The sequence below is a fragment of the Stegodyphus dumicola genome, chromosome 3, assembly GCF_044657685.1.
Source record: "Stegodyphus dumicola isolate Sdum_Otavi_A_Nest chromosome 3, ASM4465768v1".
In the NCBI taxonomy this organism is placed as follows: Eukaryota; Metazoa; Arthropoda; class Arachnida; order Araneae; family Eresidae; genus Stegodyphus; species Stegodyphus dumicola.
Genome location: NC_140770.1, coordinates 20,839,577 through 20,855,971, shown reverse-complemented (window position 1 = coordinate 20,855,971; position 16,395 = coordinate 20,839,577). Strand labels below are relative to the sequence as shown.

Sequence of the window (16,395 nt, the reverse complement as noted above, 5' to 3'; positions counted from 1 at the left end):
ATCATAATTAAATATTTTAATCTACTTTCACTCTGGCTTTTTAATTGAAAAAAGGGTTTTAGATTATCAAAAAGAAGTTAGTTGTATTTCATAATTAAAATCTTATCAATCAAATCGCGCAGCTAACTTTTAACGAAAAAAAAAAAAAAAAAAAAAAAAACTTCAATTTTGCTTATTTTTTTGTAATAGAAACTTTAAGTAATAAATGTTTAATACTCTAATGTGATCTTTAATTCTAGAAAACCAGCTAGTAAACCCACCATATGGTGCAAGTCTGTTCAGTTTTAGAAGTAGCAATTTTACAATACTTAATTTTTCATTGAGCATTTATCAGCGTTGAAGTAAATATTACAGTTATTAGGTAAATCTTAGAAGCATAATATAAATTTCAACGGACTGATAACGAATACTTCATATTTGATAAAGTATAGAACGGCTTATGAGTTTAGTTACAGTAAATATACCTGAAGAGATATGTGTCAAATGCAGCATGTTTCTCTTAAGTCATTACCAATTCGAGATCATTAAACCAGAAAAATTAGGCTGATTTCATGAAATTAGGTAATGTGGGATCATTACAGATTGGGAATAAAAGATAAATGGATCTTATGAACATCTTAAGTACGGCAGAACAGCTGCGTCGAGCGCCTTCCAATGAGCGAAAACATCCGCGTTTTCTCTACGTCTACAATCAGCAAAAATCGAACTTACTTCCTGCAAAGTAAAAAGTTAACTTATTTTATATGATATCATTGGTATAATACTCTTAATAGAGAGCGTAGTACATTCCACAGTTTTTAGATTGGAATTTGTGCTTTGAAAGTTAAGAAAATACGTAACTAAACAAAGAACTATATTATATACGCGGAGGTTTACGGAAGAGTCTTCCCAGCTGATGAACAGCTGTGCGCTGGCGGAGTCACACATCGGAAAGTGATCAGGTTCGCTATATGAGGACGGTATAGTTGTTTCGCAGAGTGCTTTTGCTTGTGGAATTTTCGCGTTGGAGGGTGTAGCGCGATCTAATTCCGGGGGTATCGCAGAGAAAAGTGAAACATCCTTCACAGAAAAGTACTGATAAAAAACCCCACCACATTTTTTTTCCTTTTCTTTTATAATTTTTTTATACTTTTGTAAGCAAACGTTTTTTAATAATTACTCATGGGACTATCGCTAAATTCATCATCAAGAAACTTGAACAAACTCATATTGTAATATAAGACTGGAATATAATAAGAGAAAAGTGTTTAACAGTATTTAATGTATTTCAGAAGATCTGCGATAATTACCGGTAAGCTTTTTGAAAAGTATAATTTTATTTTCAAAAATGTGTTTATTGTTTAGTTGATAATATTTTAACTTTAGTAACTTTGTTTTAATTTTAACAATAGTAATCAATAGTAAAATGACCTGTTTAAAGAAAATATTAGTATTTCATTTTTTGTGTGAACATAAGCCTTTGTTTGCATTATATTATTTAAAATCTTTAATATAATGGAATAGTTAAAAAGATAGCCGTCGCATGTAATATATGTATTGCATGTAATAAATTACCTTTTTGCATATTTCGTTCAAGGCATTTAACTATCTATGAGGAAAAATATGGCTTGTGAAGAAATTAAAATGTTATTTTTATAATGTAACATATTACATTGATAGCGAAAATTTCACTATCAAAATTTTACTGTTGTACTGATTTAAAAATTTAAGCAGTTGTGGACATCAATTTATAAAAACTTTTGAATATGTACTAATTCAAAATTTTTAATCCGTTAATTTAGGAACTATCGTACGTAACAAGTATTATATATTAAAAATACTCAAAAGACATGGCTTAAACGTTTATTGGAAATTTTATTGGATTTATTATATTTATGAGACAAATTCATTTTCGTTTTTCAGGCATGCATTTCAAACAATATGAAAATTCATTATAAATTTGTAGCATTTCATCTCAGAGATGCAGAACGTATACAGATAAAGCTATATGAATGATAATGTTAGTAACTGAGATTATTAAAGCTGTAATAACTAGGATTACATTTTCGAATGCAGTTAGGAGCGCGTAAAGGAGAATGTTTCACAGCGTAAAGAAGAATGTTTCACATTGTTTACCTTTGTATTTCCCTTAAATGCGAAATAGAACCTTTCCAAGCACTGTCAAAAAAGTGAATTTATACTTCTTCTGTGAAACTGATGTTGCATTTAGATCTCGTATTATATATTTATAACATTTTTAAAGTTCAGTATATTTGTTTACGAGTCAAATTGTTCCGTAGACTATAAACTGAATTTCGAACAGATGTTAGATTTTTAAGCATTAGTATTTTAAAATACAGCGCCTTATTTACGAAGGATCACGTAATTGTGATTGGACGTTTATTTCCATTCATGAGAATATTTGCCGTGATAGTTGCGGGCGTTATTTTCAATATTAAAATGTCTTAGAAGTACTATTACGGACTTTCAGATCTACTGAGATTTGTGTCTGTGTTCTTTAATGACCTTCAAATCATCGACAGCGGACCGTATCGGCGTGATCCTTTGAACTTTAAGGGGCGTGAAATGATAAAAAAAATTTCCGAAATTTGAGATCGATAATACGGTTCCCCCCCAAAAAAAAGGTATTCATTACAAAGAAAAAAAGTGCCTTAAAATTTTATAGGAGAATATTGTTTTTTTCGTCGCTAATTCTTCTTTCTGAGCATTTATTGACGTTTTGCTGCTGTTGCTGATGATGATGGTAGCCATCTACATGGGAGGCGGGACCATGCGCGTACCCTTTACTCTTTTGGCCCAGTCAAGGGCATATGTGGGTCATTCAGTTTTGTTTGGCCTAGTTCCTGTTTCTCAGCTCTGTTTACTCAATTTTTTTCGGTTGCTATCATATTCTTTTCTCGAATTTTTATTTCTAAACATTTCGGAATATTTTTTATGGGATTAGTCTTCTAGTGGAAAATAATATGTATAAAACATCTAACAACTAGAGATTACTGCAGTAATTTATTTTGCCATATGTTTATAAGTGGAAGGGACTGCTTTCTAGTTGTTGGTGAAATTCAGCTGTATCGATGGTAATTTTCATTACAATTTTCTTCATTACAATTCTTGTATTTCGAATTAAATGCATTAAGGAATTATTAAAGAGTTGGCATTCATTTATAAATTATGCCCAAGGCACATGCATCTTCCACGCGCTTTAAATTCTGCCTACCGTGACAGTTACTATGTGATATATTTTTCTGCGTGAAAATTTTTATTTCGTGTGATTTTATGAATTGGCATTAAAAATGTGTTATCTGTCATCGGAAATAATACAGTTTCATATCGTTGCATATCGAACATTAAATTGCAAAGAAAAATATTAATTATTTTGACACCTTTCCCTATTTTTGTGACATATGTGAAATGATAACACGTAAACTCGGCTTAGTTTTCGGCGCCATTTTCTGACCGACACGATTTTGGAACATTTGAAGTTATTATTCTGAGCCATTATTTGTTTTTAAATAAATTGTACACTAGTGAATATCAACCAACATCATAGCAGGTAAAAACTAAATCAAGCAGTATTAAGACTTTAAGCAGTTAATTAAAAAAAGCAAAAATAATCATTGCAAAATGTAGTGGGTCTCTTAAACAAGCCCAAATTTATTGTGAATTTTGAGCCTCTTTGACAGAAATCAATTTCTATGTGTCTGGTCATATTTCATTTAGCTTTAACCGTAAATTAGAATCCACTTTTAATTTTCTTCTGTATTTGTTTTCTCAAATATGGAAGAAAATCCTTGTTCACACAAATAGGTTGTGAAAAAAGGGAATAAAATTTTAATGGCTTTATTTGAAATGTCTCTAATTTTTTTTTTCAGTTCAGCCTAAAGTTAACAGGTGTATTATTTTTAAAATCTTCTGTTAGAATTCAATCACAGAAAATTTCTATCAATTGTTCTTTTTCATCACGAGATTTTTGAAAAATTTCTATCAATTGTTCTTTTTCATCACGAGATTTTTGAACCGGTTTTGAATCGCTGTGTAGAAGAATATGAAATGAAGAATTGGATCTGGACAAAGAAAGAAATTTGTAAAATTTCTGATGCATTGTTTTTCATTTAAATGTTCTCGGAATTTGTTTCGAAGTTTTATTGCATGCTACTGCAGTTATCGCAGAGAGAACCCTCAGCAAGTATGCGTAATAGTGGAGGTTTACATTTTTACTGTAATAAAGTATCATTTCTATTAGCTATAGTTTTTGCGGTGTTTGTTATGCTAATAATTTTTTATGAAATTGATCCATCACGTTCAAGCAGTTTGTCGACTAAAGCCGATATCGTGGATAGAAAAACAAAGAATTTTTATTGTTTAAAAATGCATTCTAATCATATAATCCTCATAAACTTAGAGAAGCATCACTTTAGCTATTTTCTCGCAGTTTTTATGTGATAAGCTGCTAAACATTCGCTCTCCAGGAATTATTTAATTTAACGATCCGTTGTTCCCGTTATAGCTGAAAAATAATTCCCCAGTTCTTGTAAGTAATAATAACAATTTGATCAGTTTCTCCAGGAGAATAAATAATCTGCACTCTATGCATATTTCATAAAGCACTTAATTAAAAACCTACAAATACAGAACAGGAAAAATGAAAAAAAACAGAACGATATAATGGTTTTCAGCTGATGGCAACCAGATTAACTGGCGTATACTTTAGTAGATTATAAATAAATTAGTATTTTATTTGCGCATGTGAATGATATGATACATCAGAGCTACGGGGCGAAAATATTTCGGGAATTTCATTATTAGGTCTTTCTTCATAATAATTTAGTTAAACAAGCCAACGTAGAGATATAATATACAAGAAGAAAAAATTTATCTCTCAGTTAAAAGCGAATTTTCTTTAGGACGTGGCTAATATTTTATCTAATTGTGATGCTCATCATTAAACATTTATTTGAAGAACCTATAAATAAGAGAAACACGGTTTGGCATTTGACATTCTACAAAATTTGGACCTGCTCCAAATTTATCTTTGTTAAAGAGCGTTTTGTTGTAAATCTTTATTACCTAAATCAGTTATGTTAGTTTTCATAATCGGGCAGTTTTTGAAGACATAGAAACATAGACACTTCCCGTTTTGACGCAGAATTTCGTAAAACATCTCATTTTCGTTCTTCTTAAGTGCAGTGGACTCAAAATTTAGAAACTATATAAATTATTTTTTATTTTAACTAAGATTGATGAATGTTCTTTTATTCGAAACAAAGTATCTGGGATTCCTTTTTATTTTAAAATTGAAATTTACAAATGATTATAGTACTTTAACATAAAAAATATTAAAATATTTATATCTCTGTATATCTATAAGATAGACACTCACGTTTCATTTCATGTGTTTATATATCTGTGTGTATGTATGCGCGTATGAAAGACATTTGTCTTCAGCACTGGTATTAAGACATTCATGTGAAGTCGCGCAGTTGATGTTTGTTGTTAACATATGTTAAATACTATTTCGTAAAGGTAAATAAGAAATATAATGAGTTAGTTATAAAGTGAAACGAAATATCCATATCATAATTTTAGATATATCTGATACCCAAATTCTGCTTTTTTAATTTCAAAAGTTTTTTATGGCATGTCATTTACTATTCATATGTTGTACATTTAATCACTACAATCACAGCTTAAGATATGCTAGCTAATACAGATATTTTCAAACATTTCTTTTATCCCGATGGACGGTTTAATTGTACTGATGAGTTTGTACTTTTCTCTGTGTGTTGTATAAATAGTAGCCATTGTACTTTATAAAATCTTACACGAAAGTAGCCCTCCATTTAAGGAATTAATCCTTGTAGATTTTGCCATAAACTGTTAAACAAGAGCACTACACCTTTCCTTTGCCAAAGAAAATGTTTGAAGTCTATTAGCTATTTTGCATTGATAACAAGACAAATTCGTAAATAGTATAATACTGGTATTTTGTTTCTCAGTAGAAGCAAATGAAGATGTACAGTAGAACCTCACTTCACGAACAGTTTGGTTCACGAACAGATTATTCGAACAAAATGCACTGTGTCTTCAATTACGAACTCCTAAGTGGGCAATAGTCTAAAGTCTTCAAAGCTGTAAACAGTGCCTTATAATTATCCTTCAGAGACTCCAGGAATTATCTTTGTAATATTTTCTGTAACGCAACTCTCAGTAACAAAGTCTGGTAACATGGGACGTAGAGGATTATGAATTCGCCGTGGAAGGAAATTATGACCAGATTGGGTTGCAGGCGGAAACCGAGAGCTTTGACACTTAAAACGTTTTTGTTATCTATGATATCGTGTTTATAGGTATAATAGGCAAGAACAGGCAAGATTATGAAAATGTGGACCACAAGGACCATAAACCCAGAAGACCATAAAGATGAGCTCAACAAGAAAAAAACAATAACAATATCAGAAGTAGCAACAAAAGATGATTGCGGAAGAAAGGGAAGGAAAGAAATTTATCACAGTTCTCTAATCTGTGACATTTGTGTAAAATGAGGTTAGCTGTAAAGTTTTTACTTAACGATATCACCACGATAAGCAACAAGAAGCTGCAGCATAAGAATTATAATGTCAATGGAAATTCTCACTTTAGAAACATTTTAAAACGTAGGTAACAAGCAATCACAGACACATTTTTAACGTAACAGGCCCAGTGAGTCGGAAGGAGAGTCGAACGGCGTTTAGATATAAAGAAAAGATAAAAGAACATACCCTCTAGACACACTTACTTGATGGTTTTATGAAAAGGAAAGCTTCATTGAACAATAACATCTTCCTTATCTCGCGTACATCCTTCGTAGAGATATACTAAAATAAAATTACGTTTTCATGTGCTTTAGATATTTTTCATATCTGATGATTTCCATTAGTTTTTGAATATGAACTTCTTCACAACGTACTATTGAAAAGTTTAAACAAATTGTCCCCTGGGATTTAGAAACTTCTAAATCCATTTTGCATTAATTCCTATAGGGGAAATTATTTTGGTTTAAGCACATTTCTTTTGACTAATGGCCCTGTGTGGCATAAAACGCAAAGGTATTGTATCACCAAATCTCTAAGTTACTCAAGACATAAGACAGCAATGATTCACTAAAGAGCACTGAGACACTTTGATTGCAAAGGCTTGTACCTGTATATTTGCACGCTGATTTGATATTTATTTGCAGGGATTTAAAGCATTCTTAAAATGAAAACTGGATGTAAATTGCAAACATAAATCATCTTCCGTAGCTAACAATTTTAGTTTCTAAAATTCTTCCAAATATTTTAGAATTGGGTGTAACAAAAAAATAGTAACCCCTCACCGCTGCTCTGCGGAGATCCACGTTCACGAACGTCTCACTGTCACGTGCGTTTAGGGTCTAATTTCATGGAGCCGGAACACACGTTGCACCAATTGTATGATATCTCCGGCATAAAGTGGAAATTGGAACTTGGAAAGAAATTTGACTCAATTCTGACTATTTATAAAACTGTCACATAATTTAAAAGGACGTAACTGTATTAAAAATTTCTATAAATTTCGTGATTTAAATAAGGCGTGCAATGAAGTCCGACAAAGTGGTAAAACGATAGTTATGTTGTTTTAAAATACACTTTCACGACATATATGCCACTCTTAGATAATTAAACATTGTACATAATACAAAACATTTTTACATTGTGTACTATGGGAAAGAATATATTGTTAGTAAGTGTGCTTTTTAAGAAGAAATTTGCACACGTATTCATTCTTGATATATATGAAGGAACATGGTGAGAAGAGCCATGTGTCATTGCTAAGTGCACGCTGTATCAGCGATGTTTGCGCGTTCCATTTCCCGTCTACAACTCAGCACCTACACGGAGGTACTATTTAAACCTTCGCATCCAGGAATTCACAGTTTGCGTGCTCAAGTGAGTCCCATCCTCATCCCGTCCTCCGGACTTTCAAGGGTGTAACCGCTGCCAAATGCCGTCGCGGGAAATGTGATAAAGAACACCTGCAAAACAAAGTCAAAATTAGATACTATGGTAGTATTTTTAACGAATGCGTCTTTCACTGGCAAAGAATGAAAGATAAGGACAAATCTCTTCGCAATAGCAACTGAGAAGAGTACATGCGGCCGATAAAAGCGTAGAACGCAGATAAGAAATATACTCCATCCATTTAGATTTATTTTAGTCAATGGGAGACGTAGACATAATACTTGAATATGTTTTTTATACCTCAGCCTTTCTCGTATTTTGCACAATGCCATTCTGTGCCTTGATCTTGAAATACAATACATTAACCTGATCGATAATTCCGAATTTAAAAACTCAAAAGTTACTAGACTTTAAAGAAAGAAACTTTTATATGTAAGATACATTTTATTTTGCGTCTTTGTGGTAGAACTTCACAGTTTTGTGTACATCTCCTATTATTTCAGAAAGAGTCCGTAATCATAAGTCATTCATTAATTTCGAATCAAATAAATGATGGAATAAAATAAATGAAATAATTACGATAAAATAATTAATTAAATAAATTACAAATTACGGTTAAGTAAATTGCGATAACTTAGCTGCTTAATACATTAAGAACGAACCAGTTTTCAAGACATATGCTATTAACGATTCGGTTTGAATAACTCGAGATGCATAAAATATGTATTCTCTTTTTTAACACAATGTGGATATTAAAATGTTTCATGAGATTTTAAGATTTATTATTTATTTAAAATCTGATTTGTTATTAAGGAATCTAGAATCTGTGAAATTATTTTATGGAATCAAGTTTGAATATCACTGCGAATTCATGGATGGGTAAGAGCTTCTTGTAATATAGTTTCAGCTTTAGGAAGTGAGGCCTTCTTACAGGGTAAATTGTAAAACTGCTGCGGTTGCTCGAAATAATTATATCTTTTAAATCCATAAATTTATTTAGATTCTGTCATTCGAAAGTTAGTTATATCAAGTAAAATTTGTAATTTAAAAGTTAGTTATATCAAGTAAAATTTGTAATTATATCAGGTAAAATCTTTAACAGTGAATGGTGATTAAAATTTAATGAAGACTGACTGCTCTAATTTTTAAACCTGATTGTCAACGAACAAAAACAAAAACGAAGTTCGGTCTTTTCATGTGTGGAGCTTCCGGTATAAAATAAAGATTCAAAATGCAACATCCCTCGCAGCCAAGAAAAAAAGACACATCATATTACTTCAATGTGATTATTATACTAAAAACAGTAACATTTCTTATGCATTTTTAATAAGAGAAAACGAAAAATATTATCAGTTTATTAAGTCGAAAAATTGTTTTGAACTAGAAAACATATTCTTAAAAACTACCATATATAATTTTCTTTGAAAATGCAAAGCAGGAATATTACATATAATGAAGTACAAAAAAATCTGTGTAGTATTATTACTCTACTCATAAGTACACAAATTGAAGGAATACGGTTTTGCATTGCATTTATGAGAGTTTATCAATATATGAAATAGACTCTGGTATTCTATCAAAGATTTCTAAATTATTCTTAGAACCTGTAACAGAATATTGTTATTTACTATGCATTTGGAAAGAGCATAGAGACCTTTACGTCATCTTCCCAATTCTGTTATGTTTTGGATGAATTTCCTCGACGTCTATTTAATAATGACTTCTATTTTCTGCGATTTGGCGTGTTGATAAAAAATAAACAATGCCTTTCTTTAATACATTGGTCACTTTTGTCGATTTTAACATCCTTAGGCAGAGCGGCTTATAGGTTTCGCTAACTACTACTATTACTAATAAATTGCTTACCAATGTTGCACATACTTCAGTGCAGAATTTGAAAGAATGAATGCGCATCTAGAATATTCGAAAGACTGAATTTTATGCACAGTCGTTAACTTTTTTTTCAACTTTTGCAGAACACTACTAACTGTTAGAAAAATTGGCATGCGACCAATGAAAAAATCAGCAGTTCTAATTAAATTAGTTTCTTACGATCTGTAATGCTTACCATGTACTTTTCCGGACTTGATGGTCGAGAATCGAAATACTTATGCTGTGATTTTGAAAATCTGGAAGAACCGCTAAAAACGTATGCACCGAAATTTATAGAAAGTTTTTATTTCTAGCAAAGATAACTCAAAATTTACAGAAATGATTAGCTCATAGCATAGTACTGGATTATTCATATGATTTGTAAAATTAGGTTATGTTATAAGGTATTTCTCCCACTTCCCTAGCGTGCCTTCGTGGTGTAGTGGTTCTGCACACCGACCCGGTATTTCAAAGGCCCGTGATTCGATTCCCGGCGGAGGCGGTTGCATATTTTCCATCTTTTCTGCTTCCAATTAACCTAATGACTCTACAATGTTGTTTTGAATATAGCAAAGTCACGAGGGCTATTTGCCTATGAGGAGGATTTCCTAAAGGAAACTAGCTAATGTTCATTTTTTAGCACGCTGAAGCTTATAATTCGATGAATGATAATTTATAATATATTACGTAAATAAAAAATTGTGTTTTTTTTTTACTGGTAATAATAGCTTTGTAGCAGAGCCACCTGGACGGTACAGTGGTCTAGGGGAGGCTATTGTGGTATCGTAGGGATCAGTTTCGAATCCCGTTTCGAATGTCACTGTCCGAATGCCACTGTCACTGTTCGAATGTCACTGTCCGTCCCTTCATAGGAGGCAACGGTGGCTGCCGATTATTTGCCTCCATAATAAAATGGCCACCACTTCTGGCTTTAATAGTAACCAGTGCTGAATAGGCAAATGTCTGCCAATGAATATTATCTTCCAGTATTTTCAGCCAATATAATGGTTGGTCAACCTAACTGACGTAGCGATGGGTCCAGGTTCGAGTCCCGGAGAAGGCGTGGTTGTAACTGTCCATCCCTTCATAGGAGGCAAAGGTGGCCACCTAGAAGGCGTGTCCATAATGAAATGGCCACCCATTCCGGCCACTTGTAGTGGCGCAAGGCTGATGGCAACTGAATAAAGCGCTCGGCAATTTAAAAAAATGCTTTTTAGCAGATCCTTCGGCCTTAATTTTGAAGGTAGTGCGCATGTAGGTGATTAAAATAAATTAATTTTTATTGAAAGTTTAATCTGCTAACAATTTTGGCTGTTTTGTGAGAAATTTAATGCATTTTCTGTTTTAAACATGTGCAGGAAAACTATGAAAAAACACGACGAAAGTTAAGCATGCATGCTTGCAAGCTGGAAATGCATTTGAACATAATTCATTTAATTCTCTTACAGATTCCTATATAAAAGGCTTAACATTTTAATCTGCTTTACGTCTGATTATTTTTTATCATGTGCGCTAAAATATATTTAAAAAGTAGGTCAAGACATGTAGTTATTATTATTATTATTATTGTTATTAAAAGGGTTATTAGTAACATTTAGCAAAAACTGTAAGGCAATTCTGCCTAAAATTTCCGCTCTGCCTAAAATTCTTCGTTTAGTTCAGGTTCTTAAAGGTCTGCATTCTCTTTTCCAAATGCACAGCAAATAGCTGTATTCTTTTAGAAGTTCTAAGAGTAATTTGGAATGTTTAATAGAATATCATATTCTACTTCATATCTCCCATAAAAGCAATAATAAACTATATATATAATAATAAACTATAATATCATAAACTCCCATAAAAGCAATGCAAAATCGTCATTCGCTGAATTGTTCCACGAGCATTTTTTGAATAAAATGAACAGGAGATAGCTCTTTAACTATTAAAAGGATAAGCTTTTTTTACTTTTCCTTAAAGACTTAGTATAAATAGCAGTGAATATATAGCTAAGCCTCTTTGGATTTCCCGAAATATTATTCTTAATTCAAATATTCTTTACTAAAATTGTAGAAAAACTTTTCAGAGAATTCGGAAGGAAAGAAAACTTTTCCTTCTAAGAGATAAGATTTCTGTGCTTACGAAATGTATTTCGTAACGTAGTAGATTTTAGCATTTCAGAAATTCTTCGGTATTACGGATTCTTACATTTTTGCGTATAAGAACTGTTTACAAATTTGAGTTCTTTTTAACAAATTAAAAAAACATTATTTTTCAAAAACATCTGCACAAAAATCATTTTCGTGTGCGTGATTCCATTATCTAGCCAATTCTGTTGTGTTTTGGATGAATTTCCACGACCTCTATTTAATAATTACGTTGATTTTCTGCGATTTGCTGCGTTGATAAAAAAAAAACAATGCCTTCTTTAATACATTGGTCACTTTTGCTGATTTTAACATCCTTGCGTTGTGAAAAGAGAGACAATAGAAGACTATACGAGACGTAAGTTTGACAAAAGACGTCATAAACGTATTTTATTGTTAAATTAGCCTTTCTGTTGCAGAATTCTTTTTTCTTTATTGCCTCTCTAACATTGAAACTCTTTTTTGAAGTTTAGCTTTACACAATATTAATTTTAATTTCGAAAACCAGAAGACAATACTACTACTCGTAAAATTTGTATTTTTCTTGTCTCTTTTATTTCTTTGTCACCTTTCTTGACATTGAAATATGATGTAAATTCATAAAGCATATAGTATTAAAATATGTGATATTGTCTAGTTATGTACGTGATTGAGCTTCCCCCCCCCCAATTTCTTCAACAGTTGTACTAAAAGTGTTTAGTGAAGATTCAGCATTGAAAATTATCACTGATGTATCTCAGTTTTGTAATGTGAAGCTATTAAGAAATAGGTTTAAACAGTGACTGAATATTACAGAAATTATTTCATTTACCCCTCGATTTGTCCTTGTATTTCTTTTATTAATATACCATTCGCAAGTGATATTGGATGTTCTAAACATGATGGCGGGGTATGCTGATATCTGTGTAACATTGAAGCCATTTTAGCCAGGATAAGTTCCGCAAAGAATTGTCAAGAATAGATAATCAGCGTAGGTTCCATACAGAATTATAGTGTGTGTGTAGTAAAGAGTAAAAATAACTTTGGTACTTCGAAAGCATATGTAAGATCCTTTCGAAGGTTCACACGCGAGACATTTCTAAAAGTTAGTGGTAATATTGTAGCGAAATGTCCAGGCGCGGTGAGATAGCTTCCCCGCAAACCAGTTTTAGGGTTGCCATAAAACGGCAAGGAAAGGCAGGGTTGCCATATTTGGCCAAAAATCGCCCATTTGGCGACATTTGGCGACAAAATTGGCGATGTTTTATGGACGGATGGAGAACTTTCTGGAACGAATTCTTACCGGCTTAGCCCAGAATGTTCTCGAACACAAGCCAAAAGCTATATAAACCCTGCTGGTTCGCAGTCAGTAGTGTGTGCCTCGTCGAGAGGGCGAGTCAGAGTGCCTCGTCTGGAGTGCAAGATAGTCAATATCGAGTTGGTGTCCCGTCCCTGCGGAGTCGATCGAGTTGACAGCCGGGCAGCGAGTGCCGAGTGGGTTGTCGAGTTCACCGAAGGAGTCTCTTAGTGTATCGCGGTTAGTGCATCGTCGAGAGAGCGTGTTGAGCTCCAGGAACGACTGAACCGAAGAGTCGGGAGCCGTGCTCTGTGTGTCGTCGAGTGCGTCGCGAGTTGTAGCGTGGAGAGTCTCGAGAGTACGTGGAGCTCCGAGAACGACCGAGCAGAGTCGGGAGCTGTACTCTGGTGCTTTGGAGTGAAGCTGTCTCCACCGTTATTGCCTGACAGTGTGAAGGCTGTGTCGCTGAACATGTCAGCATGTTTATAACAGTTCGACGACTGTAAAAGTGAATTTCTGAGCTATCTGATTAATATTGGTAAATAAAGTGTGTTTCGATACTTCATCAAGTGTTGCCGTTATTCACTCCAAATCTACGAACCCCGTAAGAACGTGAAGAAAGACAATAATGTAACAACTGGTGTCAGAAAAAGAAAAATGCAACAATATTATTCCGTCAAGTGATATTTTCCCCCAAAACCTGAATTTGATTTTATATATTTAAGAGGAGAAATTGTATGAAGTGCAAACTCTGTAAAGCATGGTGGTGATCCGTCGTGTCGAAAGATAAGCAAATGACTTCTACGATGTCCTTGGGGGCGTCAAGCTCCAGTGTGAAAGCAGATATGAACTGCCATTGACAACAACGCAAAACGCAAAATTATTTTTAAACAACTGAAAAGTCTGACATATTGTAATACCCAGAAGATGGCAATATAATTTGTAAGAAAGTATTTTCACAGAAAATTTAATTTGTTGCATGTTTTCGCATTATCTGCCGTAAGCTTTTTATTTTGAATGCTTAGTTATTTTAATTGTAGATTTTAGTGAATTTATGCGGCATGCGACGGAGGACGTGGGCACTACCCCTCTACCAATACGGTTAATCGGTATAGCGCCACGTCCACCTTTATCTATTGCCTAGATACATGATACATAAGAACATACGGTGGCTACAGATAGACTGCAGATAAGATACATGTATATTCAGATGCCTAAATGCATGTTACGTAGGAACATGGGTGCATGAGATGTATAAGGGGACATTTATAAGAACATATCTAAGGTGACACTCATTGGGTGACGTATACGTACTTATGAATATAAGATATATAAATGCAGAATAAGTTACATGTTACAGGATGTTGCAAGATATATGATACAAGATGCTGTGGATACAGATATATGTAGACACCAAGATACATGATACGAGGTTCAGAGTGATATAAGTGCCAGGATACATGGTGCGAAATAAGATGCATGGTACAGGATTATGCGGGATATATGTTACAATGTGCAGAAGATACAAATATTGGCAGATGCCAATATGCATGATGCGTAGAACATTAGGTGCAATAGATATGTAAGGTTACAAATATAAGGACATGCATGAGGTATACATACTGTTGCGTGCGTACGGGTTCGTTATGAAATGAATGCACAAGTCCGATGAAAAATGAACAAAAAAAATTTATTATTATCACAACAAAAATGCTTAAATTTTCTCAAATTATCATGCAGTATTACAATATCTCACAGTAGTTATCTTTTAACTACTCAAATGTCCAATAGAACGCAATTAAAAACAGCTAAAGAACGCTAATCCACGAATTCGCTACAATCAACAAGAGCAGTTTTCTAAACAACAACAAACTAAGCAACTACTACAAACTGAGATGTTTTCCTCCTTTTATAAGATTTTAAAATCATGCGCTAGAATTTTCCAGTACTTTCTCGAAATCAAAAAGAGATATTTATTTATTTAATGCACGCGCTCTTGTAATTTCAATTTTACGGCTTAGCTTTCTTTTAATATTCGTCACGCGCTGCACTGCGCGAGAAATAAAATCATTTAATTTGTAATTGAACTAACATTAGCTTTTTAAATACCAAATTCGTAACACTGCCCCCTTCCCAAGGACTGCACGTCCCGGGCAGTACAATCCCTGGACAGGAAGCTAAACTTACAACTGTGGCATAAATGCATTAATAAGCATTACATTACAATAATAAACAACATGAACAATAAATGCAGTACATAAAACAAATCAAATACACATTTAAAAACAAAATGGACCATGGTCTTATACTATTTACAATTATTTACATTATGTACTATGGCCATAGTAATGAGCTAACCTGTCGTAATGAACGACTTTAGGTTTAGAGTTCGAAGACTTACGAATCCGAACAACGACGTCATTCAGCCTGTTTAGGACTGTGTACGGCCCATCCCAAGGTGACTGTAATTTCGGACAAAGTCCTTTCCGTCGAGTCGGATTCCACAACCACACCTTGTCTCCTTCGTGGAATTGATGTTCAGTAGCTCTTGTGTCGTATCGGGTCTTCATCTTCTCCGTCGCCAAGTTGACTCGCTCTCGTGCAAAATTGTGCATCACTTCAAACCGGGCCTGGAGATCTTGAATATATTCCTCAGACGATGAAGGAGCATCCGGAGGGCGGCCAAACAATAGATCACAAGGCAGACGAAGGTCACGACCGAAGAGCATCTGTGATGGAGAATAGCCGGTAGTCTCGTGGACAGCACTGCGGTAAGCCAGTAAAAAGAGTGGTAATTTCTTGTCCCAGTCCTGTTGGTTTCTGGAAACCACTAATGAGAGGTTATTAAGGATGGTTCGATTGAACCTCTCTACCATGCCGTCCGACTGGGGATGCAATGGCGTCGTTTGAGTTTTGTCAATGCCAAGTAGTTTGCATAGTTCTTTGATTACTGCCGAGGCAAAATTCCTTCCCTGATCGGAATGTAACTGAAGAGGCACTCCGAACCTGGAAATCCAGTGCTGTATCATTACCTCAGCTACTGTGACTGCCTCTTGATCAGGAATAGAATAAGCTTCAGGCCACTTGGTGAAGTAATCAATGACAACGAGTATGTATTTGTTGCCATCAGCAGTTCGTGGCAGAGGTCCCAGGATGTCAAAGGCGATAC

General features: G+C 33.8%; 1 protein-coding gene across 1 annotated transcript in view; it reads left to right on the top strand.

Moving 5' to 3' along the window:
* Positions 1-935: 935 nt before the first annotated feature.
* Positions 936-16,395, top strand: part of Tob (Transducer of ERBB2) — a 58,953-nt gene continuing 43,493 nt past the window's right edge. Inside the window, exon 1 of the mRNA XM_085812625.1 lies at positions 936-1,291. The gene's annotated coding sequence lies outside the window, so the exon portion shown is untranslated. The remainder of the gene's footprint in view (positions 1,292-16,395) is intronic.